Source organism: Pan paniscus, chromosome 10, assembly GCF_029289425.2.
Source record: "Pan paniscus chromosome 10, NHGRI_mPanPan1-v2.0_pri, whole genome shotgun sequence".
Lineage (NCBI taxonomy): Eukaryota > Metazoa > Chordata > Mammalia > Primates > Hominidae > Pan > Pan paniscus.
The window spans coordinates 116,376,654-116,403,863 of NC_073259.2; the positions used below are offsets into that span (position 1 = coordinate 116,376,654).

At 48.8% G+C, this 27,210-nt stretch overlaps 1 protein-coding gene across 4 annotated transcripts in view; it reads right to left on the reverse strand.

Annotated features, from left to right (window-relative positions):
* The window catches only part of CMKLR1 (chemerin chemokine-like receptor 1), a 51,341-nt gene extending 28,373 nt beyond the window's left edge, over positions 1-22,968 (reverse strand). The window contains exons 1-2 of one of the 4 annotated variants that reach the window (XM_063593622.1): positions 22,542-22,927; positions 13,495-13,707 (exon numbers count right to left, since the gene is read on the reverse strand). The gene's annotated coding sequence lies outside the window, so the exon portion shown is untranslated. Of the gene's footprint in view, positions 1-13,494; positions 13,708-22,541 lie in introns of all 4 variants that reach the window. The other 3 variants (XM_014347274.5, XM_003832532.4, XM_063593623.1) reach the window with 3 other exon arrangements.
* Positions 22,969-27,210: the final 4,242 nt, after the last annotated feature.

Here is a 27,210-nt window from a genome sequence, read left to right on the forward strand (position 1 = left end):
AAAAAGGAGGACAGAGCGGCCAGGGCAAAGCAGCAAAGTGGCAGAAGAAAGACGAAGGCAGGGTGAAGAAAGTCCCCAGGAAGAGAGACCCAGAGGCAAGAGGAAAGGGACAAGGCTAAAAGGAGTCTTCTGCCAACCTCTGAGAAGGTTTAACAAGACCCCATGGAGCCACCCGGTGTGGGCAGGGAGGGGCCCCATGAATAGCTGTCCTCCTGGGGTGAGGGCCATTTGCTATTGTATTTGCATACATTTAAAAGCACAGGAAAGGCAGTGCTGGGGATTTCCAAAATCCCCAAAGATCAGGGAGCTACGGGCAAGGTGTCAACCCCATAGCAGAAATGGGTGGGGCTTTTGCTTTGGGATGGAAAGCCACAGGCACCGGTTGGAACCGCCAGTGGGAGCTCAATCACAGCTCACTGCAGCCTCAACCTCCCTGGGCTCAAGTGATCCTCCCACTTCAGCCTCCTGAGTAGCTAGGACTACTACAGGCATACACCACCACACCCCACTAATTTTCTTTGTATTTTGTAGAGATGGGGTTTCGCCATGTTGGCCAAGCTGGTCTCCAACTCCTGGACTCAAGTGATCCACCCACCTCAGCCTTCCAAAGGGCTGGGAATACAGGCATGAGCCACTGCACCCAGCCTCAATGTCATTGGTTGATTTTAACAGGAAAAGGTGTGATTTAACACACAGCCTGTTTGGTGGTGGGCTGGAGGCAGTGTTTGGGAAGGTCCTGGCAGACACAAGATGAGCTGAAAGCCATCCCAAGCAGTTCTCTTCATTGAGCATGGGTTTCAGTCATTATGTGCTCTAGAGGTTCTCTTCATCCATGGTTATTAGTGTCAAGGAGAGCCCACAAGAATGCATTGTTTTCCCTACAAACATTTCACCAAGAGCTTGGAATGAAATGGCAGGTCCACTATGAGACATAGGTATTGACTACCCATGGCCTCAGGAGGCCACCAGGAGTGCATCATGGTCATGAGGATGATGTGGACACTGGAGGGAGGGGTGGGCTCTGTGTAAACCCCACAGGACTCTCTCAGCTGGTTCAAAGTGGGCCAAAGGTGGCCTCATTCTGACATCAAGGAAAGCCGTAGTCAGCTGGGCAATAAATCCAGCTAGTTTGAAAACCCCAAATGTGCTTATGTCACAATCAAGGAGAAAATAGGAATGAAAACCACGGGCCTTAGAGTTTACAACACACATACTATTCACATAATAACACTGTTAGCCTAATAGCCATCCATCCACAATTCTAATAGGCTTTTTGAATTTAAATTGCTGACCAGGCATCACAACTCCATCTAACTGGTGATGTTCAAACCATCTAAAACTATAGAAAGATTAGAATGAAAAATCTTGCTCCTACCTGCCACCATCCATCCAGTTTCCACTGTACCCACCTCCCTATGTTAGTTCCTCATGTCTCCTTCCAGAGTTTCTTTGGAGAAATACATTCTCTTTTCATTTCATTTCTCTCATTTTGCATAAACGGAAGTATACTAAACACATTATTTTGCAACTGGCCTTTCTTGCCTAACAATATCTCTTGGTGATGATTTCTTATTAGTATATTCATATGTACAAAGCATCTTATCCTTTTTGATAGCTGCATAGCATTCCATTGGTAGATTTGCCAGCATTTAATTAACTAGTCCCAGGGATGGGCACTTGAGTTGCTTCCGGTTTCTTGCTGTTACAATGTTATAATAAATCATTGTGTGTGTTACAATGTTACAATTAACTACATATGTGTATCATTTTCCACATATTCTTAATAGAGTCTGGAGTTCTCAAGCCCTGGTCTTTTATAATGAGCAAATGGGCTTTAAGCACTGCCTTTGCACTGACTGTGCTGTGTTTTGATCCATCAAGAATATCCTTCAGTCCTGGGCCATGTCTTTAGTACAAAGTCTGTCTCATGGGAAGTCAGAGAACCTTGGTTCTTATTCTAGCTGTACTGGCTGTTCCAACTCCCTGTCCTCAGTTTCCACGTTTATCAAAGGGAAATGACAATTGTTTGCAGGGTCACTGTGGGGATCAGCTATCAGGAGAGAATTCTGTGGATATATGACAGTATCCACAGTGTGAGGGAGATTTCTGCCTGAGGCCTCCTCGTCACCCCAGAGGGCAGATCTGTACTCTGTGGGTTCCCAGAGAAGATGCCAGTCAGGCTAGAGGAGGGAGTCTCTGCAGAAAACAGAGCAGCCACCTGCCAATGGCAGGTTTCCAGTGTGGTCCCTGATCCCATAGCAGCCGGAGCCTAAGCCCACAGGGAGCCATGTTCTGGAGGTGCCTTTGGTGGCCCCAAGCAGCCCTGAGAACTGCCAAGTTGAAGCTGCTTTTTATTCTGTTTTAAAATAAAATAGTGATCACATTCCCAAGGTGTGGAGACACCCCTCCCCTCCACGAATTAGTCTCAGCTTTCCCAGCCACTCAGGAAAGGATACAAAGGAATTTTCCACCCATGCCTTATGCAGAGCAAATCCTGGTGGACAACAGGGTGCCCGCCTCACTTCCAGGCAAGAGTCCTCATCTCCCTCTTTGTAGCACTCACATCTTCCCAACTTGCCTCCCCTAGGGCCCCAAGGTGCTGACAAGGAGCCTTTGTCTCCCTCTTCCTGGCCTCCATGCCCTTTGCCAAGAACCCTGGCCATGACATCTCTGCTGATGCAGGTTTCCAAGGCTCATTTTGTAACCATGAGCAGAGATCTTTGAAACCGCTGCCTCGCTGAGCCATGAGAACCATCCCTGTCAACCCTCAGGGTCCTTTCCATCCCTTACTTCGCCCCAGCCTCCCAACAACATTGAGGACCGCCCCTACCTCACAGGTGAGTAAACTGAAACTCAGAGAGGTCAAGCAACTTGCCCAAGATCACACAGCTAGAAAATGGAGGAGCTAGGACTTCAACCCAAAAGCCATGTTCAGTGTGTGATGGTTAAGGGTACAGGTTCTGAAGCCAGACCACCTGAGTTCAGAGCCAGCTCTGTCATTTACTACCTGTAAGACCTCTTTGTTGCTTAAATTCTTTCCTCAGTTTCCCAATCTGTAAAATGGAGCAATACATGCCTCACAAAGTACATACCTCATAAATAATATATACCTTATAAAGTTAGTATTAGGATATAAGAGAAGGAATATAAACAGCTAGAATAATAATACCTGGCCCATGGTATGTTCTCAGTATATTATCCATTGTTATTATTGTTGTTGTTGTTGTTGTTGAGTATAATTATGAATCTTACCATTATATGACTTGGCCTCACACATAAATGTGGCATGATTGTAAGGGAGTATGGTTTAAAAACAAAACAAAACAAAAACCTCCTCTCAGAATTTCTTTCACACTGAGGTATAAATATCTGATGACATATTACACATTTCTCATTCTTACATTCAATAAACCTTACTGAGCACATATTACCTGCCAGGTGTCAGGCTGGGAGATAGAATACAAAGATATAGTTCCCACTCCCAAGAAACCCAAAGCCAGGTAAGAGCAACAGACGATGAGTAAATCATGACAGAGTAAGCCCAGGGCTGGGGGACCTGTCGGCATAGTATCCACTCCAGCTGCCAAGTCAGGGAAGGCTGCCTGGACACAGTGAAATTTGAAGGACAAGCAGGAGTTGGCCAGTGGGCACCCCAGGCTGAAGTAACTGCAGAGGCACAAAAGCATTGCACTTTCACATGATACAGCTGGAGAAGAAGGTTGTGAACTGAGTTGGGATTTAAAGCTGTGATGGTGGAAACTCAGGCACTGTGTGGAGCAGAGGTAGAGTTTCAGCCAGAACATATGGACCCCGGTGTCTCTAAAATCCCAAAGGGGTGGCATGACTAGGGGACGAAGCCCTGAGCTTCCCTCCCCAAGCCCTGGGAGGTATGCGCCAGGTATGGGGTGCTTTCTCTTGAGTGCCAGCAGAAATCCCAACCCACTCCAGGGATCCGGGACTCAGAATTAACATCCCAGCCCTCAGACTGTGAATACCTCTCCCCCACATTTAGAAAGAGCCAAAAGTGCCAGTCCACCTCCTAAGCCCTTCATATAACATATACCTGATTACCCAAAAGCAAAGATTTCTCCTTCCTTCCCTCCTTCTTCCATCTTCCCCTCAGCCTCTTCCTCCTCCATGTCTCCTTCCGTGGGCAGAATCACAGACACCTGTTCCACTTTGGCCTTCCTCTCCCCAGCTCCCACCCTCCAGGAACCTGAGCCAGCAGCTTAGGACCAACCAGGTCCTCAGGTCACACCCACATCCACACTGGCTCCACCCACCCTCCTGCTCATTCATTCATTCTACAAGAGGAATAGAAACTGGACCCCAGAAACTCCAGCACAGCCATATTCAAAGAAACACAGTCCAGCAGCCAAAAGTGCTTGTAAACCTTTGAAATTTTTACTGCCACTTCTCAAAGAACAACAGGATGGTATTGTAGTGGATGTTTTTGGTGCCCAGTCTGGGTCCTCTTCACTAGCAGGGTCCCCCATCTGCCAGCTGCAGGGAATATTAGATGCTGACAGCTCACAGCTGCCCTCTCCTCCTAAGAATTGCCCTCAGCAGAGCAGGAGCAGCCTCTCCCTGGCTGCCGCAGAGCACAATGCTCACTCCAGGGGTCCCCGTGGGATCAGACTGAAGCTAGTCTCACCTGAGGCCATATCCTCAATAACCCCTTCCCTGATTCCCATTCTCCTGAGAGCACAGCTTGGACTGGAGGAGGCAATTGAGGCACTTGCCTTGAGTGCAAACTTAGGGAGGAGGGTTGCCAAAAACCTCACTCATCCAAAAAATAATAATGTAATGCAACATTTTTTCAAAATCAAATTTACAGCTATGCAGGAGGCTAAGGCGGGCAGATCAATTGAGCCCAGAAGGTCAAGGCTGCAGTGAGCTATGATCATACCACTGTACTCCAGCCTGGGTGACAGAGTGAGACCCTGTCTCCAAAAAAATAATAATAAATAAATAATAAAAATTAATGCAAAATATTGCATGATGAGCAAAACATCAAAATAAAGATGGGATCCCATCCTGCACTTTCATGCGTCTGCGTCACTCACCACCCCCTAACTCTGACTCTGCTGGAGAGCACACCCTAACACAGAACGTGCACCCAAATCCCTGTCTCAGGCTCTGCTTCAGGGAAACCCGATCTGAGACAGGGATCCAGATCAGAACCCACTGCAGGGGTTCTTAGAATGTACTTTGACTCATTCCTCTCCTCTGTATTCCCAGATCTAAGACACCCTGATGCCCTTCCCTAGCTCCTCCCCACACAGCCCCCTTCCAGCCAAGGCTCTCTGTCTGCTCACTGCCCTGACTGAACTAGGAATTGAGCACATATGGTGATACAGTTTGAATATCTGTCCCCTCCAAATCTCATGTTGAAATCTGATCTCCACTGTTGGAGGTAGGGCCTAAGGGCAGTGTCTGGGTCATAGGGGTGGATCCCTCCTGACTGTCTTGGTGCTATCCTCCAAGTAATGGGTGAGTTGTCTATTAGTTCCCACAAGAATTGATTGTTTAAAAGGAAGAGGTTGAGGGGAAGGTAGAAGAAGGGAGGGGAGAAAGGATAAATCTTTGCTTTTGGGTAATCAGGCATATGTTACATGAGGGGCTTGGGAGGTGGGCTGGCACTTTTGGCTCTTTCTAAATGTGGAGGGAGAAGCGGTAACAGTCTGAGGGCTGGGATGTTAATTCTGAGTCCCAGATCCCTGGAACGGGTTGGAACTCCTGCTGGAGCTCAGGAGAAAGCACCCCTTACCTGGCGCATACCTCCCAGGGCTTGGGGAGGGAAGCTCGGGGCTTCGTCCCCTAGTCATGCCACCCCTTTGGGATTTTAGGGAGACACTGGGGTCCATATGTTCCAGCTGAAACTCTACCTCTGTTCCACACAGTGCCTGAGTTTCCACCATCACAGCTTTAAATCCCAACTCAGTTCACAACTTTCTTCTCCAGCTGTATCGTGTGAAAGTGCAATGCTTTTGTGCCTCTGAAGTTACTTCAGCCTGGGGTGCCCACTGGCCAACTCCTGCTTGTCCTTCAAATTTCACTGTGTCCAGGCAGCCTTCCCTGACTTGGCAGCTGGAGTTGATACTATGCCAACAGGTTCCCCTAGCCCTGGGCTTACTCTATTAGTTCCCACAAGAACTGATTGTTTAAAAGAGCCTGGCACCTTCCTTTCCTCTCTCCCTCCTCTCCTCATGTGATGCTGGCTCCCCTTCCCATTCTACCATGAATGGATGCTCCCTGAAGCCATCACCAGAAGCAGATGCTGATTCCATGCTGTTTGTGCAGCCTGCAGAACCATGAGCAAAATAAACCTCTTTTCTTAGTAAATTACCCAACCTTGGGTATTCTTTTATAGCAACACAAAATGGACTAAGACACATGGTAATCATTTCATCCAATTGCCACAGCTGGGCACCTACTATGTGCCAGGTGCATTCTCCCCCTGCAATCCAGCCTTGGATCTGGCAGCAGATACCTTTCCCTCCATACCTCATTCTCTCAGACTCCCCCTTCAGTGCCCACCTGAATCCCCCACTGAGCTCAAAGAAGCCCAAGAGACCAGCTTAGTTCAGTCAACTTCACGCCTTGGGATTTCATGAACTGGTTACATTTCCCACAAATTTTTGAGACTGTCATAGAGTTGCCACCTTTCTACATTTGCCAAGTAAGGACACTGCAAAACTAAAACCATCCTTTACCATCACCACCACTTCAGAAAAGAAACAACACATTAATACCCATGAAAATAGGTGAGACATAGACTCATCTTTTTCAGTTGAAAATGTTTCACTTTATGAAATGCTTACCTTGCTATCTGTGATTTTCCCTTTTTTATTTTATTTATTTATTTATTTATTTATTTTTGTGGCTTATCTGCAGACTGGTAAAAATGTGGACACAGATAGGCTCCAGTGGGCTGGGGTTGTCAACCCTTCTGTTTGACATTGGGGGAAACTAAGACCCAAAGGACAGCTTGCCTTCCCCATTCAAACCCTAGCCCTCGAATGTTTCCCTGAGGGAACCTGAGGAATGAACGAGGTGCAGTGGAGACAGGAAGGCTGGGTTTTAGTCCTGACTCTGCTCCAAATGTTCCGTGAACCTGCACAAGTTTATGCCCCTCTCTGAACCACAAGGCTGCAAATCTTCAGATGACACTGAGCTGGAAGTTGCCATCTGGTCCAATGTGTAGGACTTGGGGTGCAGTCCCTGCCTGAGCTCACAAACAAGCTTGGCTGGAGAAACAGGACTGGATGCCAGTCCTCTTTCTCTGATATCCAATCTAGCACCTCAGTTTCCTCTTCTGGAAATGAATTCTTTGATCATTGCCAACTCCAGACTGCCACACAGACAGTGGCACAGGGGCCAAGGGAAGAGAACTGGCAACAGCTAAGCCACCTGGAGGAAGAGGCTGGCCCCACAGCCAAGGACCTCTGATAAGAGGCACACAGGACTACTTCCAGCTCCAGAGAGACCAGGGGTCTACAGTCCAGCCCTGGCAGGTCCCCTCCCTGTCAGAGACCCAGCCCAGGCCAGAGGTCTAGGGCTCCAGCAGGGAGACCCCAGAGTTTACATCTCTGGGCAAAACCAGGCATTTACCTGTCCCCAGTGGAAAGGTACTTGGGGTCCCTGGTGACGACTGGGTTCTTGGTGGTCTCTTTTTTCTGGGAGCTGGACGTGATCACGCTTGTTGTAGAGCAAGCACATCTCAGCTGTCCAGGAAATGTGGCCTGGCTGCCCAGACACAGATGTAGGGGGGCAGATAGGAACAGGGCTCACCAAAGGGGCATCTTTTCAAGTGTTGTAGTGAAGGCTGCCTGGATTCAAGCCCTGGCTCTGCCGCTTACCAGCTGTGTGACCTTGGGCAAGTTGCTTAACCTCCCCGTGCCCCTATTCCCTCCAATATACAATGGAGAGATGAGGGGAAGAGGATCCTATCATGTGGGAGCACTCCCCTCAGACCTGAAAATCCATGAGTTCTCTACCCCAAGTTTCTCCAAGCAAGCCACGCAGACGGGAAGCCAGAGCACAGACGAGGCGCCTCTCCCTGGAGCCGACCCAAAGACTTCCGAGGGGCTCCACTTTCATCTTTAAATGCATGGGCCTATTATGGCACTGAATGCAAAGTTCCCAAGCTATTTTTTTAAAGCATGTGCCCTCAAAATAATTGTATGCAGTTTAAAAATAAAACACATGGCCTTGAAATAATTTTAGTGAGAGTTTGGTTTTCCCTAAGGGAAAGAGATCCTATTCCCTGAGGGCTGAGGGTGCACCCTTCTGCTGTTGGGCTCACTTGTTCATTTCCTTGCAAGTGTTTACTGAGCACCCACAATGTGCTGGGTGCAGGGGTGGTGGGTGGCCTGAGCATGCTTCCTCCCACAGCCTCCAGTCTGACCACAGCCAGGTCCCAGAGGGAAGAAACCAGCAAGAACCCTGTCAATACCCAGGGCCTTGAGAACCCTCCCACCGGGAATAAGTGCTTGGTTTTGCCCAAAGTTGCTGCACTCAACCTCTGGAAGACCACAGCTGGTTCAGAGCACTTGCTACAGAAGAAAGAGGGCGAGAGGAAAAGGAGGAGGGAGAGGGAGACGGAGCAGCAGAGACAGGGCAGCAGAGCCAGGGCAGTGGAAGGTGCACTGGGAGGACAGAGATCAGGCAGCCTGGAGTTGTCCCCAGCATTTCCAGAGGGCTTCCAGACACCACACCCCTCGGGGAGCCAGAAGACACCCAGACAAGCCTTATGAGTCGTTCTGGAAACTTGTCCTGGGGGCCTGCCTTGGACTGTGGCTTCTTTCATTTCACCCCTGTCCACTCTCAATCACCTGAGAGCATGAAGATCAGAGCCACAGAGCTTCTTACTAAATCCACATCGTGGCTGGGGATATGGGTCGCTGGTAACAAAATAGCTCAGGCTGTACACTCACTAAGCGCAGCCCTGTGTAGACTCCTGGCAGGTGCAAGGCAACTTGCACCCCTACTGTTATCAGCCCAATTCCAACTTCCCCAATGGGTAAATAGCTGGCTGTGGCAAATACCAAAAATATTTAAATAGCTGGCTGTTGTAAATCCCAAAAGCAAGAAAAGAAATAAAACATACCCTCCCACAGATCCATCTCCCCCTGCCCCACCTAGATAACCCTATGAGGCAACATCATCCTTACACCCATTTTATAGATGAGGAAACTGAGGCAATCAAGCAAGGAAGTCAAGGAATTTGAAGCCAAGCCACCGAATTCCAGAAGCTTTGACCGTCTTGCCATCCTGCCTCTCTAAACACACCTGGATAAAATACACTTCTACCCACACCAGCGCAGCCACCAACACCACATCCTCTCCCAGTTCTCACTTCCACTCCCTGAACAAGGAGGGGAGGAAAATGAGTTGAAAGACAGTTTTACCAGTTCCACAGAGAGTGGCAAGGACCCCAGGCTCCTCATCCAGGGCACAGGACATGTTGGGGTAACCACTCCTACCCCCAGGCTCTGTCAGAAATGCTGGCAGGTGGGCGGGCAGTGTAGACATGAGTGCACCAAGATTGGGACACTCACCTCCGTGACCTCCCAGGCCTACATGCAGCTTTGTCATTTTTTTCAAGATAACCCAATTTTGGCCATTCTGTCTACAAGAAAAGGGAGGAACAGAGAGGCCCCAACGGAGGTGCAAATAAGTTGGAACTACAAACTTCTCCTATGAAATTGACTCAGTAGTTTTCTTTCCTCAGGTCCTTGCAGCAGAGGAGGCTGTGGCTTGCTTGTCTCTAAGAAGATCCCCAACCAAAAGCTTCCCCTTCCCTGTGTTTATGTCCACAGCACCTGAATGTCCCCCACCCTGAGCACTCTCTGCTGGCTTAAGGCATCCTGCTCCCAAAACTTCCACTCCAGCAAGCTATCATCAGTTGCAAACACCTCAGTGTGAGTGAGTTTATTGCTTTGGTTTCCAACTGGCCATCTGGATGAGAACAGGCTTCTGAGGCAATGGGCCATGACACTGATGAGTCAAGCCATGGAAGATGAAGAGACAGTCCCATCATAAAGGCCATAATCAGTATAGAAAGGGTCTGCAGCACAGGAAAGGCAGAAAGGCCTGGAAATCACAGGGGAGGATTCATGGACTCTGGAGAAGGGGACTGGGAGAACAGGGTCAGCCTGGGCAATGTGGCCTTGGGCACTCAGCTGATGTCTTTGAGCCTCAGTCTCTGGGCCTCATCACACACAGGGGAAAGCTGGCTGCTAAGGGGCTGGGGGCTAGAGCAGAGGAGGTGATTGCAGAATTCAATCGCATTTCAGAAAGTATTTCCCAAGGACCTCGCATGCACCCTGCCTTATTTTAAGTGCAAGGAAATCTTCAGCATGCTTCTTTTACAAGGGATCTACTAAGCACTGGTCCCACTGCTATGTGTTCTTTCATGGATTCGCTGATTTAATCCTCACCACACAACTCATGGCAGATCCTGTCATCAACTCTAATTTATAAGTGAAAAAACTGAGGCTGAGAGAGAGAGAGAGAGAGAAACTGATCCAGGATCACCCAGCTGGTAATCAAGGGACTCAGGATTTGAACTCAGGTCTAACTCCAAACATGGAACTGTAACACGATAGAACCCACCAAAGAGCAAAGAGCTACAGCTGCTAGAGGGTGGCTGCCTTTCAAAGACAGAGAGGGGGGTTGGCTAAGAAAGATGTCCTGAGGCCAGGCACGGTGGCTCATGCCTATAACTCCTTCACTTTTGGAGGCCAAAGCAGGAGGATCACTTGAAGCCAGGAGTTTGAGACCAGCCTGGGCAACATGGTGAGACCCTGTCTCTATAAAACATTTTAAAAATTAGCTGGGCATGGTGGCACATGCCTGTAGTCCTAGCTAACTTGGGAGGCTGAAGCGGGAGGATGGCTTGAGCCCAGGAGTTCAAGGCTACAGTGAGCCATGATTGCGCCACTGCACTGCAGCCTGGGCAACAGAGTGAGACCCTGTCTCTTAAAAGAGAGAAAGAGATGTTGTGAATTAGAGAATGAAGGAGTGAGTGAACACACATCATCTCTCTGGGCCTCCATTTCCCTGGCTATAAAATAGGACTGTTTTTCCCACTGCCCACACATCTGATGAGTGTCTGTGAAGCCAGCAGGTAGGTACTTGGCTTATAAGCAGCCTGTTGTGATCAGCCAAGAGGTAGGACTGGTCCCAGAGGACAATCTTGGAGGCAGGAAGCAGGACTGGGCAGCAGCCCAGCCTGAACTCCATGGGTGAAGGCTAACTGTCCCTTCAGGCTGTAGAACCAACACAAAAGGCTCTTGGAAGGAAGAACGAGGAGGTGCAGTGGGCTTCCTGGGCCCCGGGAAAATGTGAAACACTGGGCGGGGTGGGACGGGGCTGAGAAAGTGTGGATCAGAGGCCAGCCTTCCAGGACATGGAGGATGTCCGGGGTCCCAGCCTGACAATCTCCTCCTGGGAGACCTGTCAGAAACCCTGTGATGGGGAAGGGAGGGTATCTCCCCACCAGCTGGCTTCACAGGCTGCTCACAGCAGTTCTCTCCCCTCCCCAGAGTCGTGTTTATGATTTCCTGATTTCCTTCACATCTGAGGCTTTTCATGGGGTGAGAGGGAAAAACAGTAAAAGAAAGGCCTGTTTAGGCCAGACAGGGCCAGCTTCCCCTGGGAGAAGTGAGGCCAGCAAGTCAAGGTCTCCACCCAGTCCCTACCATGTCTTTTGGCCAAGGCAGGAAGTCGAAAGGGAAAAGCTTGGAACGAAACTATGACTTTGGCATTGCCTACAACCGGCATTTCTTAGCCTTTCATGGTTCAAGAATGCTGATCTCCCGCATCCCTTCCCCACCAGGCAAGCCCCCTGACACCAAGGCCACGCTTTATTTTTTAGCCCCAACTCCGGGCCACACGTGATCTCGTTTAAGCCCCACAACACTTCAGTGAGGAAAGCCCTTTTATGATCCTCTTCGTAAAGTTGAGGAAACTGAGGCTCAGAGCAGTTAAGCAACTCTTCTGAGGCCTCCCAGCCAGCACGTGGCTGAAATGGGTTTCAAAAGAGGTCTGGAGAAAGCAGAGCAGCTGCCTCTATCCACCTGGTGGCCATCCCTTCTGACTCAAGGGAAGCCCTTTTTCTTCATGACCTAAATCCCTGACAGCTGAGTAGGCCCCCTGTGAGTTGAGTCTGTCATAAAAAAGACTGAAAATTGCCTGCACTCCCTGAAGACCTGTTCTTGACGTCAGTCAGCCGTACCTCCCCATAGCTAGGAGGCCGCGGGGCCCTTTAATGCCCAGCCTGGGTTAGTCTGGCTGCTGCAGCTGGTGGCCAAGTCTGCCTCTCTCCAGTAAAGACATCACCAAATGGCCTTGGGCAACCCAAAGTGCCATCTTAAATCAGCTCTCCTTTAGGATTAAACCAAAAGGAAACACCTCATTTCCTCTCAGCCTCTATGCCTAGGTCCATCAGCAAGTCCTGGGAGTGGTGGGAGGGGGACCCACCATTCAATCAAGAAAGCCCCCAGTGGAGAGAAAGATTCTCTTCTCCAAGCTGGTTTATGGGCCAGACACCCCATGAGATAAAGCCACAAACCAGCATGCCCACTGGAATTTCAAACTTAATTAGCTTCGGGTTGTCTGGAATCTTCCATTGTCCAAATGTTCAAATTTAATCAACTGAGTTTGGAGAGGGCAAGGGTTGGAGGCAGCAGGGTGCTGTTCCCATGAAATAAAGCACATTGGACCACCTGGAAAATTGGGTGGGGCCTTCAAGGCCCTGAGGAGCATTCCGACCTCCTCCTGCCATCCCTGCTTCCTGCCCACCACGCCAGACTCCCTGCACTCATCAAGTCTCTGGATCTGTGTTCATGCAGCTCTCCCTGCCTAAAATCTCTCTCATGTCTAGCCAACTGCTCCTATAAGCAACTGAAGGCCAATTCACCCTTTGAACCCAGCTCGAATATATGCTTCCTTCTCGAAGCACTATTTCCTGGCTTTCCCAGTGAAAGCTACCTCCACTTCACTCCTGCAGTACTTTGCACACTAAATGTATCAAGCAGGCATAAGTGGGAGGGTATTTAACAATAAGCACTTGGTAAAAATGGCCCAGTAGTCACTTACTGTTCTGAATGGATGATGAATGGAATCATCATGGGTGACTGTGAGCAAAATTTGCCCCAAGCACCCAACGTTAAAGCCAACCTTCTGGCTAGATGGGCCTCCACTCTGTCTGTTTACTCACCTGTCTCCCACTCAACAGGAGCTCCCTGCATCCCATGCTCCTAGCACACAGTTAGTGCTCAGTAAATGCTTGTGAAGTGAACAGAGGCTCCTTTAAACAAATCCTTTTTGAGTTTCAGTTTTCCCATCTGAAAAATGGGAGTGTAGTCTAACTTACAGTGACAAATGATTATCTCAGATGGCCACTGTCATTCGTTGTTTTAAGATGAAGATGGTAGATTGTCTTTAAAGATAGACTCTAACATCCCACCCTGCCCCAATACTCACATGTCACGCCTCCCATCAAGAAGTGGACTCTATTTCTCCTCCCCTTGAATCTGCACTGGCATGGTGAGTTGCTGTGACCAACAGAAAGTGGTAGAAGTGATGCTGTGCTAGTCCCAGCCTAGGTCTCTAGATGCCATCAGCTTCTGCTATCATTGTTGCAGAGCCCTGAGCCTCCTGGTAGAAAAATCCAAGCAGTTCTGCTGGAGAGATGGGCTACAGAGAGAGAGAGAGAGAGAGAGAGAGAGAGAGAAACAGAGCACACAAGTTCCGGGATGTGAGATCATCTTATATATCCCAGCCCCAGTCAAGCTCCCAGCTGAATGCAGCCCATGAGTAACGCAGCCAACACTATGTGGAGCAGAGATGCACTGTCCCTGCAGAACTCTGCTAAGTTGCATAATTATAAATGAATAAGTCAGTTCAAGCCACTAAATTTGGGGGTGTTTGATCCACAAAGATAAATGACAAAGACATCTGGGTTCAACTAGAGGAAAAGTCATGACTGATGTGTGATGTCTGCCACAGCACATGGTGAGGGGTGTGGACTTCCATCCCTGGACTAGATCATGTCAAGGTCAGTGCCAATTCAATTCAATGCCAATTCATGATTCTTCTGGGACATTCTAGAAATGCAAGTTCCAGATTCAGAGGGAATCCATCCACCATCAGAGAGAACCCCAGCAGGGATCCAGTGGGGACCCTGGAAGGATTACATGAACCAATGAGGTAGCCCCTCTTGGGGCATATAAACAGTGACTTGGAAATAAAGTAGAGCAGTTGGTAGCAGGACTGGGAGCAGAAGGAGGTAGACATAGGAGACACTGAGCCCCATTGATAGTAGAACAGCTGAATGGGGGCTGCAGGCTCCTGCAGCCTAGGGGACAAAGATAATCCAGCCCTCAAGCCAACACATATCCCGAGAGCCTTCCAGGTCAAACACAAGGCTGGCTGGGCAGCTGGCACCTTCTCCCCTCCTAGTTAGCATCCACATCCTCAAAAACGAACCTCCTCTCTTACAGGGGGGAAGAGAAGGAGCCCTTGTGCTCCTTGCAGCCCATGAGCCAGACAAGCGTGTCTCCCTAGCATGGGGCAGAGACAGAAAGGTTCTCATAACTAGAAATCACCAGTACCTGGGGATGGAGAGACTCAAGCTGGGAAGTTAAACTCCTGGGGGATCATTCATTCCTGTTGAGCCTCCTACCAGGTGCCAGACACTTAACTCTTGCTATCTCCTTCCATCCTAACAACTACCCTATGTACAACATGCCGCCATGCCCATTTCACAGATGGGAGAACCCCCTCGTTCAGAGTCAGCAGGTTCATAAGTGCAGGGACGTGAACGCAGTCTAAATGATGCCAAAGTCTGGTTCCTGGTTCGGTCCTGATAATCACTGAATACTCCCTGGTAAAGCCTCACTGATTGCTAACACTTGCATCCATTCTAATTGGTCAATACTCTGCTGAACCAACTGTCAATAGATGGCCACCTGAACTCCCAATATCTAAACTCGAAATTCAAGAAACAATCAGATGCAGACCAATGTCACTGTTAGACAGAATAACAGATCCCCAAAGATGTCCACATCCTAATCCCCAGAACCTGTAAATATGTCATCCTACATGGCAAAAGACACTTTGCAGACGTCATTAGGAATCTTGAGATGGTGGGATTATGCTGGATTACCCAGGTGAGCTCAGGGTCTTTAAAAATGAGACAGAGAGGCAAGAGAGTCAAAGTGATTTGATGTGACGAGGACTCAACCTGCGGTTGCTGGCTTTGAAGGCTGGGGAAGGGGACCATGAGTCAAGGAATGTGGCAGCCTCTAGAAGCTGGAAAAGGAGGGCAAACAGATTCTCCCCTAGGGCCTCCGGAAGAGATGCAATCTTTGATTTTAGCCCAGTGAAACCCATTTGGGACTTCTGACCTCCAGAACTAATAAGATAATAAGTTTGTGTTGTTTTAAGCCACTCGGTTTATGGTTATTGTTACAGCAGTAACAGGAAACATATACACTTGCTACCTGAATTCTTACTTCATATAACAGTCAGGAATTCATAGATTCTGATAACTGTTCAAACCAATTCAGGTAACAAAGGATGGGCATTTGAGTGTCCCCTGCCCTTATTCCCCACCCCAAGTCATTTACTGAGCACCTACTCCAGGCCAAAGAACATGGCAGACACTCTCTCAACAACCCTGGACAGGAGGAAACTGAGGCCTAAAGAGGTTATATGTATGTGACTTGCACATGCTCACAAAAACAATAGGTGGCCGGGCTCACCGCAAAAACATGCGGTGGCTCATGCCTGCAAGCCTAGCACTTTGGGAGGCCAAGGCAGGTGAATCACTTGAGTCCAGGAGTTCAAGACCAGCTTGGGCAATGTGGTGAGACCCTGTGTGATGGTTAATACTGAGTGTCAACTTGATTGGATTAAAATATAATAAGTATTAATCCTGCATGTGTCTGTGTGGGTGTTGCCAAAAGAGATTAACATTTGAGTCAGTGGGCTGGGGAAGGCAGATCCACCCTTACTCCGGTGGGCACAATCTAATTAGCTTCCAGAGACTATAAAGCAGGCAGAAAAACCTGAAAAGGAGAGACCGGCCTAGCCTCCCAGCCTACATCTTTCTACCATGCTGGATGCTTCTTGCCCTCGAACATCGGATTCCAAGTTCTCCAGTTTTGGGACTCAGACTGATTCTCCTTGCAGATGGCCTATTGTGTGACCCTGTGATCATGTAAATTAATACTTAATAAGCTCCCCCTTTTTATATGTAGAGAGAGAACCATAAGAGAACCCTCTAAGAGAACCCTGACTAATACATCCTGTCTCTACAAAAAATACAAAAACTAGCCAGACATGGTAATGCATGCCTATAGTCCCACCTACTCAGGAGGTGGGAGGATTACTTAAGCCCCGGAGGTCGAGGCTGCAAATGAGCTGTGATCATGTCACTACACTCCAGCCTGGGTGACAGAATGAGATTTTGTCTCAAAAAATAAAAAATAAATCAATAGGTGTCAAACCCAGGATTAGAACTCACATCTGCCAGACCACAGGGCCTGCCCTCTTCTCACTACACCACACCCTCTCTCCATTGACTTCCTGTTTCTCTGACCCCTGATTTCCAGGAGGAAAAACCAAGTGTGCTCACTGTTGTTTTTTGTACCCATCTCCCCACCCACCCACCTCCTTGCACAAGAGCTACCCTCAGCAGGAACCCAGGGCTGGAATCTGAGGACCCATGTCCTATACCCCAAGAAAGCAGAACCGATTCTGACATTCTGCCTGGATAGCAGCTGACCTCCCTGCTGAGTCAGCCGCTGGTACTTCCAACATTGCCAGAGACTGTCTATGGTGAAGACAGTGAGGCCCAGGGCACTCTCCACCAGCAGAGCCCAAGACCTCTCCTTGGGGCCAGACATGGAGACAAGAGACTGGCCCAAATGACATTTTCCAGTCTGGGAACCCAAGATTACAAGGCACCAGACATCCAGATGTGCAAAGGTCAATTTCAAAGCTCACTGTCCCAAAAATAAAAATAGAAATACCTTCATTGAACTGACCACGTGCTGTACTCAGTGCTTGATGGATATGGACTCATTTAATCTCACCATAACCCTGACAGGCAGGTACTCATAGCATGCCCACCTTATGAATGAGGAAGCTGAGGGGCTCAGGAGGTTAAAGTTCAGAGCTGGGATCTCAACTCTGGAGCACTTGGATCTGGGATCTATCATCACCACAGTGTGCTACCAGCCAACGTCACCCAGACGTCAACATTTCTTTCTCTGATAGCACCACGTAGAATTACTGCCTCTTGATTCCATCTGACAGTGCAAGGATTTCTACTTTTTCTCAATCATACCTGTGTCCATTGCTGCAAAAATCTAGAGGTTCTAAAAAGAAATAACTGGTTTCGTGCTATCGCCTGAAACCAGCATGTCCTGAGTCCGGCAGCAGCTCAAAGTGGCTGCCAATAACAGGGGCTCCTCACTGCATCTCAGTCCTGGCCTACGGCCACCTCATCAGCAGGGGCTATGGAAAAAGTGCTGGGCTGGAAGCCAGGTGTTTCAAGTCCTAATCTGGCCAAATGATCTTGGGAATGTCACGTAACCAATCAGGGCCTCACTTTCCTCATCTCTCAAATGGGTTCCACAAGGATAGGAATCCTGTCTTTCCATCGTTCTTGCCCTGTGGAGAGCCAGACATGTAGTAGATGCTAATAAATGTTTGTTGAGTGAATTAATAAAAGTATATGTTACAAGTTTGTCTCTCCTCCCCTGAGGGCCTCAAAGACAGGAAGCAGGTCTGATTCATCTCATTTTCTCACAGTGCTGCAGCTGTTACTCCCACATGCATTTATTCACACAGGAAATTGCTCCCAGGCACCCACTATGTGGCCAGCCCAGTTGAAGCCTCAGTGTCTTCCAGGACCACACAACACCCTCATGCACTGTCCCTTCTCTTTTACACAGCCAGTGGCTGTAATACTTGGTCACACTGTACTTCTTCACCTCAGGACCTAGGACAACCACCCAGCTGCCTTATAGTCAGCAGCCTTGGCCCATTCTGGGGAGTTTGAGCATGATTCCTGAGCTTTCACTTCCCTCATGCCCAGCCCTGGGGGAGCCCAGCCCAAGGAAAATCCCGACTGTAACCACACCATGTACACGTACATGCACACCAACATTCAAATGTGCAGTGGGGCCCTAGGACAGGAATAAGATGTTTTTCGTTCAAATTCCATTCTTTTGCTATGAGCTGTGTGACCTTAGGCAAGTCCCTTTAGCTCTCTGAGCCTCATTTTATTCACCTATAAAATGGGGATGATAGTCCTGAGGCCTTTCCATGTAGGCTTGTAGGGAGATTCAAGTAGATAATGGATATAAATACCTTTGGCTTAATAACCCGCAACATGTTCTATCAAATCATTATTCTTATTTCCTTTTTCCAGGGGGAAAAGAGAATGGCAGTTGCCTATGTTTCAGAAAAATCCATGTTTAGGGGCCTGGAGTCTGGAAATTTACTTAGTATATTTGATGGGAATTACCTTGAGGATAGGTGATGTTGTGAGTCCAACATCATCATGTTAACTAAGGTTGACTAATGGAAATGTAGACTTAGAATCAAAGAATGGAAGCAACCCAAGAGGTCACCACATTTGTGACAGAGACAGGTAGCTGTCCACAAAAATTCATTCTCCCTGTCCACAATACACGATTGTGGCTGGGAAAGAGCTGCTCTTTGCCAAGAACCTCATATCCTTGTAACTCCATGTCCTGGCCTCCTTTGCAACTAGATTGGCCACATGATAGTTCTCATGTGAGTGGAAGTCATGTCTGCTGCTTCCAGGCCAAAGCAGATAAGCAAATATGCCACCTCCATACTTTCTTTTGTCTTGTGCACCTGGCTGCAGACAATGAGGATATCTGAGGAGAGAGTGGGACCACCAGATGAGTCACTGAAGTACCATGAGGAAGAGGACCACCCTCCATTCAGAAATACTTGCCTTATAATAAAGCTCTGTTTTGCTTCAGCCCTTATGCCTTTGGGGACCTATTTGTTACTGCAGCTACTACCCTAGCTGATATACCATTCGACCTCCTTATTTACAGATGAAATTATTGTGGCCAAAGAGTAAAAGTGCCTTGCCAAGGTCACACAGTAAGCTCAACAAATGTCTAGAACTTTGGTCTCTTAACTCCTTGGAGTAGAGGAGTTGCAGTTTCCTGCCTGGCCCATGGAGCTACAAAGATTCTTAGAGGCCCTTCAGCAACAAGAGTGAGATTTAGTGGCAGCCTGGAGTCTTCCACCTCTGTTTCAACAAGAATAACACCACCTTTATCTGTTTTCAAATTACACTTCCCCATAAGACTTTCATTTGTGGAAAGGATTCTGCAACTGAAAATAATTTCAAAGCCTCCATGCTGGGGGATTGCTAACACGATCTGACTTTCTGTGGTACTATAAGACAAAGTTTCGCTTCTTCTCTGCCAAACCTTCTGGCCTCAACTGCTGACACAGAACATGTGGATTCACAGAAGTACATGAATATTTGCTTAGAAAGGAAAAAAGAAACCTTATTGTGCAGCAAAGAACCCAAGACCCCAGTGTGAACAAAGGGCAAAAAGGAAAGACTTTTAAGCACTCTAGGTTGGTAGTTCTCAAGTTTTGGGGTGCATCCAAATGACCTGGGGTGCTGGTTCAACATGCAGACACTGAAGCCTCATCCACAGAGATTCTGATTTCCAAACTGAAGCTTTAAGAAACACTCACAATTGGCCGGGCGCAGTGGCTCACGCCTGTAATCCCAGCACTTTTGGAGGCCGAGGTGGGTGGATCACGAGGTCAGGAGATTGAGACCATCCTGGCTAATACGGTGAAACCCCGTCTCTACTAAAAATACAAAAAATTAGCCGGGTGGGGTGGTGGGTGCCTGTAGTCGCAGCTACTTGGGAGGCTGAGGCAGGAGAATGGCGTGAACCCGGGAGGCAGAGCTTGCAGTGAGCCAAGATTGCGCCACTGTACTCCAGCCTGGGAGACAGAGCGAGACTCCATCTCCAGGAAAAAAAAAAAAAGAAACACTCACAATTATTCTAATGCAGGTGGTCTAGAGATTGCACTTTGAGAAGCTCTGAGTCTACTTCATAGCCTCGCAACTGGCGGTAATGTCTGCACCCATGTGGTGTAGCTCAAAGAGAATGAAATAAGCTTTTGGTTTTCTTGTACATCAGTGGGAATAAGAGCATTAACAATCCACTAAAGAAATCAATAATAATTTCCATTTGGCTCAGATGAGTGTCACAGGTATAGACAGGCACAGTGGAATAGAAATGATCATCAGAACAATAGCTAATGTTTATAGAGACCTTATTTTACAACAAATCCTCTGCTTACAGCTTTACTTGTATGATCACATTTACTCTTTAGAATAATCTTATGAGGCAGTTACTGATCATATTCCCATTTTATAGATGAGGAAACTCAGGCACAAAGATGAGGAATAACTGATTCCATGTCACTCAGTTGGCAGGTGGCAGGCCAATTCAAGCCCACCCCCAGAGTGATAATAATATCAAATAATATCATCCTTATTTACAGATGATATTATTGTGGCCAGAGAGTGGGAATACCTTGCCTAAGACCAAGGTGCCCCTTCTTGCACAATGTTCTATTCCCTTTTGTGGGGAGGTCTAGCATCAGAACTCTCCAGGCTTCTGTTTCCTAATCTGTAAAATGGGCATGTTAATAGTACCTTCATCATGTGGCCATGGTGAGGATTTGATAAAATCATCTCGAGAAAGTGGTTTGCAAACTGAAAGGAGTTATTAGGTAAACATCTAAGAGATGGGACTTCAGTCCAGCTTCCCCCACCCCATTTTACAGATGGTGAAACTGACACCTGGTTACTTTATTTATTCCATGAACAATGACCCTAATACATGCTAGTTCTTGTGCAGGGGACTGAGGATGCAGAAAAAAAGTAATATCCCAGATCTGGCCTCTAGGGGCCTCCCGGCTAGAAGGAGAGACAGACAAGATGACTGGTCATTAGAACACGGTGTGGTAGGAGCCGTGATAAGGGAGGGATAGGCCCTGGGAGAGCCTAGCAGACAAGCCCTGACCCAGTGCGGGTAGGGGACTTCTCAGAACAAGTCAAGCCGGAGAAAGGCATGACTTGCCCAAAGTTAAGGTTATCTATTCCCTGAAGTTTTGGGGGAGTCCAAAGAAGGCCCCTGTGCATCAAGAGATAACTCTCCTGTGGACCTCCCAAGTGTCTGACACATCATCATTTGAGTGTCACTGGTTTAGGTTAAAGAAAAGGCCAAGCTGCCTCCTCCTGCACCAGAGGCCTGAATGACCCAGTCACACTCACCTCAGCAGCCAAGGCATTTAGAGGACTCTTACCTTCAAACCAGTTTGGAAGGGGCAGGAGATACAGCAAGAACCACAGAGAAGATTGGTCTTGAGAAGGAGGTAGGGGATGCAAAAGGGAAGTTGAGGGCGTTCCCTAATAGAAAAAGAAAGACTCAGAACCTGGACGTTCAGGTGTGTGACCTCAGACCAGTGATCTGGCATCTCTGAACCGCACAGGTCTGAGTGATTGGGCTTATATCAAGTAGTAGTTCCCTGATGTTGTAATGCTTATAATTTTGCCAAAGCTGGCTTGCCCATTTAAAATGGGCTATTCTGAAGACAGAGGAGGGAGTGGAATATTTTCAACAGAGAGTGCCGGCAAAGGGTTTGTGTCCTTTATATACAAAGAACCCTTAGATATCAATAAGAAAAAGATAAACATGCCCCCAGAGGAGAAAAAAATGGGAACAGACTTGAACAGGAGAGTCAGACTAGAAATGTGAAAAATAAGTTTATAAAAGAGAATCAACACTAACAAAGAAATGAAATGCCTATTGAAGCATCTAGATATTATTCTCAACTTCACATCAGGGAAAGTTTAAGGGATGGGTAGCAACAAGGTGGGTTTAGGATGTGAGAATACTGTGCCCTGGTATAACATCATAGAGAGGTCAAGCTGCCACGGCCTTCCAGGATACAGTGTGACCAAAAGCTCAGAAGTCTTAAAAATAGGCAAACCTTAAATCTAGCAATTTCTAAAAGGTATTCATAAGACACACACACAAAGATGTCATACTAAATATTCATTGCAGCACTGTTCTAATAAAAAAAAAGAAGCAAATCTATTATGGAAAAGTCAAATAATCTTAAGATAGCCTTTCTATGCAGCCATGAAAAATGTATATTGGAAGAATATAGGTGATATGGAAAAAAGTTCACAATCTGTGGTTAAGCAGGTTACCAAACTAGATGTGGAAATCCACATTCATATATTTAGTTGTGTATCCTTGCTATTTCTTTAAACAATGAACATGCATTACTTTTGACATCTGAAAATAATAACAAAACTCTTCCTTTTGACAAATATGAAATTATAAAAAGAAACAAACTTTTCACTCTGTTAGTATTCATTCCCCTTCCCTGGCCCCCCTCAGAAGACACCCAAGGCAAGTGTGTGATGATACCTTCCCTCTGGTCTCTGCCCGGAAGGTCTTCCTGAGGGTTCCCTGTGACTGCAGGCCACTCGAGGCTGTTGGGGAGACTTGCACACCCTGGCTTCTTTCTGCCAATCACAGGCTCCTCTGGCTGTGGCTGTTTGCCCAGAAAGCAGTTCATTCATTTGTTCATTCAAGATCCCCCTCTGAACCCCCAGAGCGCCGCAGCTGGAACACCCCTATCACCCGGAGGCTTCCCAGGGAGCCTGCTCTGTCCTGAGCTCCCTGCTGGCCGCCGGGGCTGCTTCCCTGAATGGGACTGGGACAGAACTCAGCCAGAGAAACAGCTGGAGGGAGGAGAGCAGGAGGGAGGGGCAGGAAACTGGGCTGACCGAGGGCGGGGGCGGCTAGCTGCGTGGAGAGGGGGCTGCGAGGGGAGGGTGCCCCTACCAGCCGGGGACTGGGCTTGTGGGTGGCGGCGGGGGCCCGCTGGGGACGACCCGCCCCTCTGGCAGCCTCTTGCAGCTGGGGAGCCGTGCCCACTGAGCGCAAACAGGGAGCACATCCGAGCACGGGGCTGCTGGGGGAAGTGCAAGCGCCTCTGCTCCCGGTGAGGGGCTCAAGCTCCACACTGACCGAGAGATTGGCTGCCTCTCACCCTGGGCCTTTGCAACGCTGTTCCTCCCACCTGGATGCTATTCCTGCCCTAATTCGTGGCCCGATGGTCTCCTACTGCCTCTTCAGGTCTCAGGTTGAAGGTCACCTCCCAGGGAAGCCTTCCCCAACCCTCGGGGACTGCTGTGCCCCTCAGGGTCACCCCATCACCTCACTGATGCAGTGCTGTCCTTGCCTGTTAAGATGTCTCTCTCCTTGCACCGAGAACTCCTTGCACCAGGAACTCTGTAGGGAAAGAACTGTATTCTGTTCCCTGCCCTAACCAGGCACTAAGTGCCTGGTTCATCGGCTGTGTGGTCACCATCATTAGTGGAATAATCAAAACAACCGACAGCCAGGCAGCGTGCTAGGCGACGTGTACTTACTCTTCACGGCAACCCTAGATAACAGGAATTATTACTACTCCAGTCTTACCAATAAGGAAACTGGGGTACAGAGAGATTAAGTCACTTGCTCAAGACCACACCACCAGCAGCTGACAGAGCTGGGATTCCAACTATGTTGTCTGGCTCGGAGGCCCACCCTTGGCCTCCAGACTGAAGAAATAACAGAAGTGCCCATGTGGGCCCCTGTGCCAAGTGCTTCCATGGAGTAAGCCGTGTGAACCACCACCCACGTCAGGGGGGCATCACTTGCCCATTCTACACATGAGGATGCTAGGGCCACAGAGCAGAAGTCGTTTTGCCCAGGGCGCCAAGCTCATGCTGACCGAGCCATGGCTGGATCTGAGTCTGTCTGATTCCAAAGCCAAGACTGCCTACGACTGCCTAAAATAATATTTTTAGAAAGGAAAAGAAAAGGGAAGGGCAGGGGAGGGGAAGAGAGGGGAAGGGAGGAGAAGAAAGAAAGGAAGAAAAGGGAGGGCAGGGAGGAAGGTAATGGGGAGGAGGGGAAGGTGAAGGGAGAGGGAGATGGGGAGGGAGGGAGAGAAGGAGAGAAACCTGTGTTTGGGGCCTCAAAGTCTTGGGCAGGTGGAGGACTATGTCCTCATCGTCTGATCAGCCTTAGAACCCCACTGACCTCTCCCCACCATCCTCAATCCTTTAATTCAGAGAGCTTTACACTTAGAAACCATCTAATTTCATTCTTCCATTTCACAGATAACTTGAAGCCCAGAGAGATTGAGTCTCTTGCCCGAAGTCACACAGGTCTCTATAGTCAGAAGTCAGGCCCAGTCTACCCAACTGTCTTCTTTGCTCTCTTCTTCTTTGGGCTTATCTAGGGAACAAAACATCATATCCAAACAGTTACTGTACAGATGAGAACACTGAACCCAGAGGAGGCAAGGGACTCACCCAAGGTCACCCAGAAGTTAGTAATTGTATTAGTCCATTCTCACACTGCTGTGAAGAAATACCCAAGACTGGGTAATTTATAAAGAAAAAAGGTTTAATTGACTCACATTTTCGCATAGCAGGGGAGGCCTCAGGAAACTTACAATCATGATGGAAGGTACCTCTTCACAGGGTGGCAGGAGAGACAATGAGTGCCAGGCAAAGGGGGAAGCCTCTTATAAAACCATCAGATTTCATGAGAACTCACTCACTATCATGAGAACAGGATGGGGGGAAAACCACCCCCATGTTCAATTACCTCCCACCTGGTCCCTCCCATGACTCGTGAGGATTATGGAATTCCAATTCAAGATGAGATTTGGGTCGGGACACAAAGCCAAATCATGTCATTCCCCAGGTTCTCCTGGTAAAAGGAGAGGATATTTCCATAACGTGGCAGGGATCTTGTATATCACCATCTAATAGAGACCAGAGGTTCCTAAAGTCTAGTTTCCGTACCAACCCCAGCAGCCTCACCCAGAAGTTTGTTAGAAACACAAACCCTTGGGCCTCACTGCAGACCTAGGCAATCAGAGACTCCAGGAAGCCATCTGGGTTTTAAGAAGCCCTCCAGGGGATTCTGATGCTTGCTCAAGTTTGAGATCCACTGACATAGGCATTTCAATTAGGAATCCATTGAAATGGGCCCTGGAACAAGTTACCTTGCCAATGCACAGAATAGTGGCTAAGAACAGAGGCTTTGATAGCAGACGGACCTGGTTTGAATTCCTGTCGCTGTCACTGTAAGCTGTGTGACTTGGGCAAGGCCTTTCACCTTTGGAGTCTCAGTTTCCTCATCTGCTGTGGACAGTGGAAGAGGAAGAGGAGGAAGAGGGAAAGGGAGGAGGGAGAGGAAAAGAGGAGGAGGGAAAAAGGAGAGGAGGAGAGAAAAAGGAGAGGAGGAGGGAAAAAGGAGAGGAGGAGGAGGAAAAAGGAGGGGCCAAGTGGAGGAGAGGGGAGGGGGAGGAGGAGGAGGGAAAGGGAGGAGGGATATGAAAAGAGGAGGAGGGAAGAGGAGCGGAGGAGGAGGGAAGAGAAAGAAAGGGGAGGAAGAGAGGGCGGGGGAGGAGGAGACGAGGAGGAGGGAGTAAGGAGGAGGAGGGAAAGGGAGGAAGGAGATGAAAAGAGGAGGAGGAAGGAGGAAGAGAGGAGGAGGGAAGAGGAGGGGTCAAGGGGAGGAGAGGGGAGAGGGAGGAGGAGAAGAGGGGGAGGGGGTAAGGAGGAGGAGGGAAAGGGAGGAGGGAGATGAAAAGAGGAAAAAGGGAAGAGGAGAGGAGGAGGGAAGAGGAAGGAAGGGGAGGAGGGGGGTCAGAAGGAGGAAGGGGGAAAGAGAAGAAGGGGAGGAAAGGGAGATAAAGGAGAGGGGAGGAGAAGAAGGAGTGGGGGAGAGGAGGGAGAGTGGGAGAGAAGAGAAGGAGGCCAGAAGGCAGCCTTTGAGGAAGATCAAGCACACGGAGACTATGGAAGAGGAGCTGGGTAAATCCAGCCCGGGGATGGACTCCTGGACATGCCTCTTCCTCCCTGGAGGTGGCTGTGGCTGTGGCATGCCTCCCTCTGCCTCTGGCCTCCCAGCCAACCCTAGGCTCGGGTCTCATCAGCTAGGAGCCACAACTGGCAGAGCAAGGACACTGGTCCCCCAGCCAGCTGGGCCCCTGGGTGGCTGGCAGAGGAGGTGGGAACCCACAGCCCCACTGGGCCAGTGAGGAAGGCGTGGGGCTGCCTGGCTTATGACTCTCCACCTGGTGGCTGTGGGACAATCTGAAGCCACGGGCCTTTGGCCATCCCTTTTGAACAGGGCTGAACAGTTTGGCTTTTCTTTCTTGGAGCAAAAAGTGTTTGTTGTTGCTTGTAGGGGGTTTTATGCTTTTGTTTTAAAGAGGATTTTGAAATCTAAGGGCTGACCTGGGGATACTGGGACTTGAGGGAGAAGCAGTCTCCTCCAGGACCCTCAGAGAAACCTCTGTGTACACCCCGGGCAGCTCCACATAGAATCAGGATGGAGGGTCAAGCTTCCTTTTGAGGTCCAGCTCGGGTTGACCGGTTCTTGATTCCTGGAGCTCTGTGTTAAAGGGAATCTGAGGCCACATCCTGGCCTGGCTGGAAGGAACTCAGTGATCCGTGAGCGATGCCTGCCCTGGACCTGGAGTGGGAGGAGGGTTGCCTTTCTCATCCCATGCTGTCCTCCAACTAAACTCTGTCCCATTGGCGCAGGGTGGACTGGTTCAGCAGGGACTGGTTCCACCCCTACCACTCCCTCTCCCAGTACTGGCTGTGCCTAGTGTAATGGAGCTTATATCTCATTCCCAAGCCACTGGGTAGCTCCTTCCGGCAGATCTTTAGTGTTCACAGATTCCTAACACTCTACTTAAAGCTGAACAGTTTCCCCAGCCTCCCTGATCATCAGTGGCTAAACTAGGCTCACCAGAGAGGCTCCCAACCAAAGGAGGTCTTCAAAGATGCCTCCTGCCACATGAAGGATCCTCTCTAAGTCCAAACTCTGCCTACTTTGGACTTTCTTTAAGGCATAGACAGGCCACATGGGAATGAGAGCTCCTCTATTTCAGCCAAAGATGGGCTGTGCGACCTTGGGGGACTCATATGCCTTCTCTGGTTCATTCAGTGCTCAATAGATGCTTACTGGACCCCATCTCTGTGGGAGGCACAGGCTGGTGAACAAGACAGCCATGCCC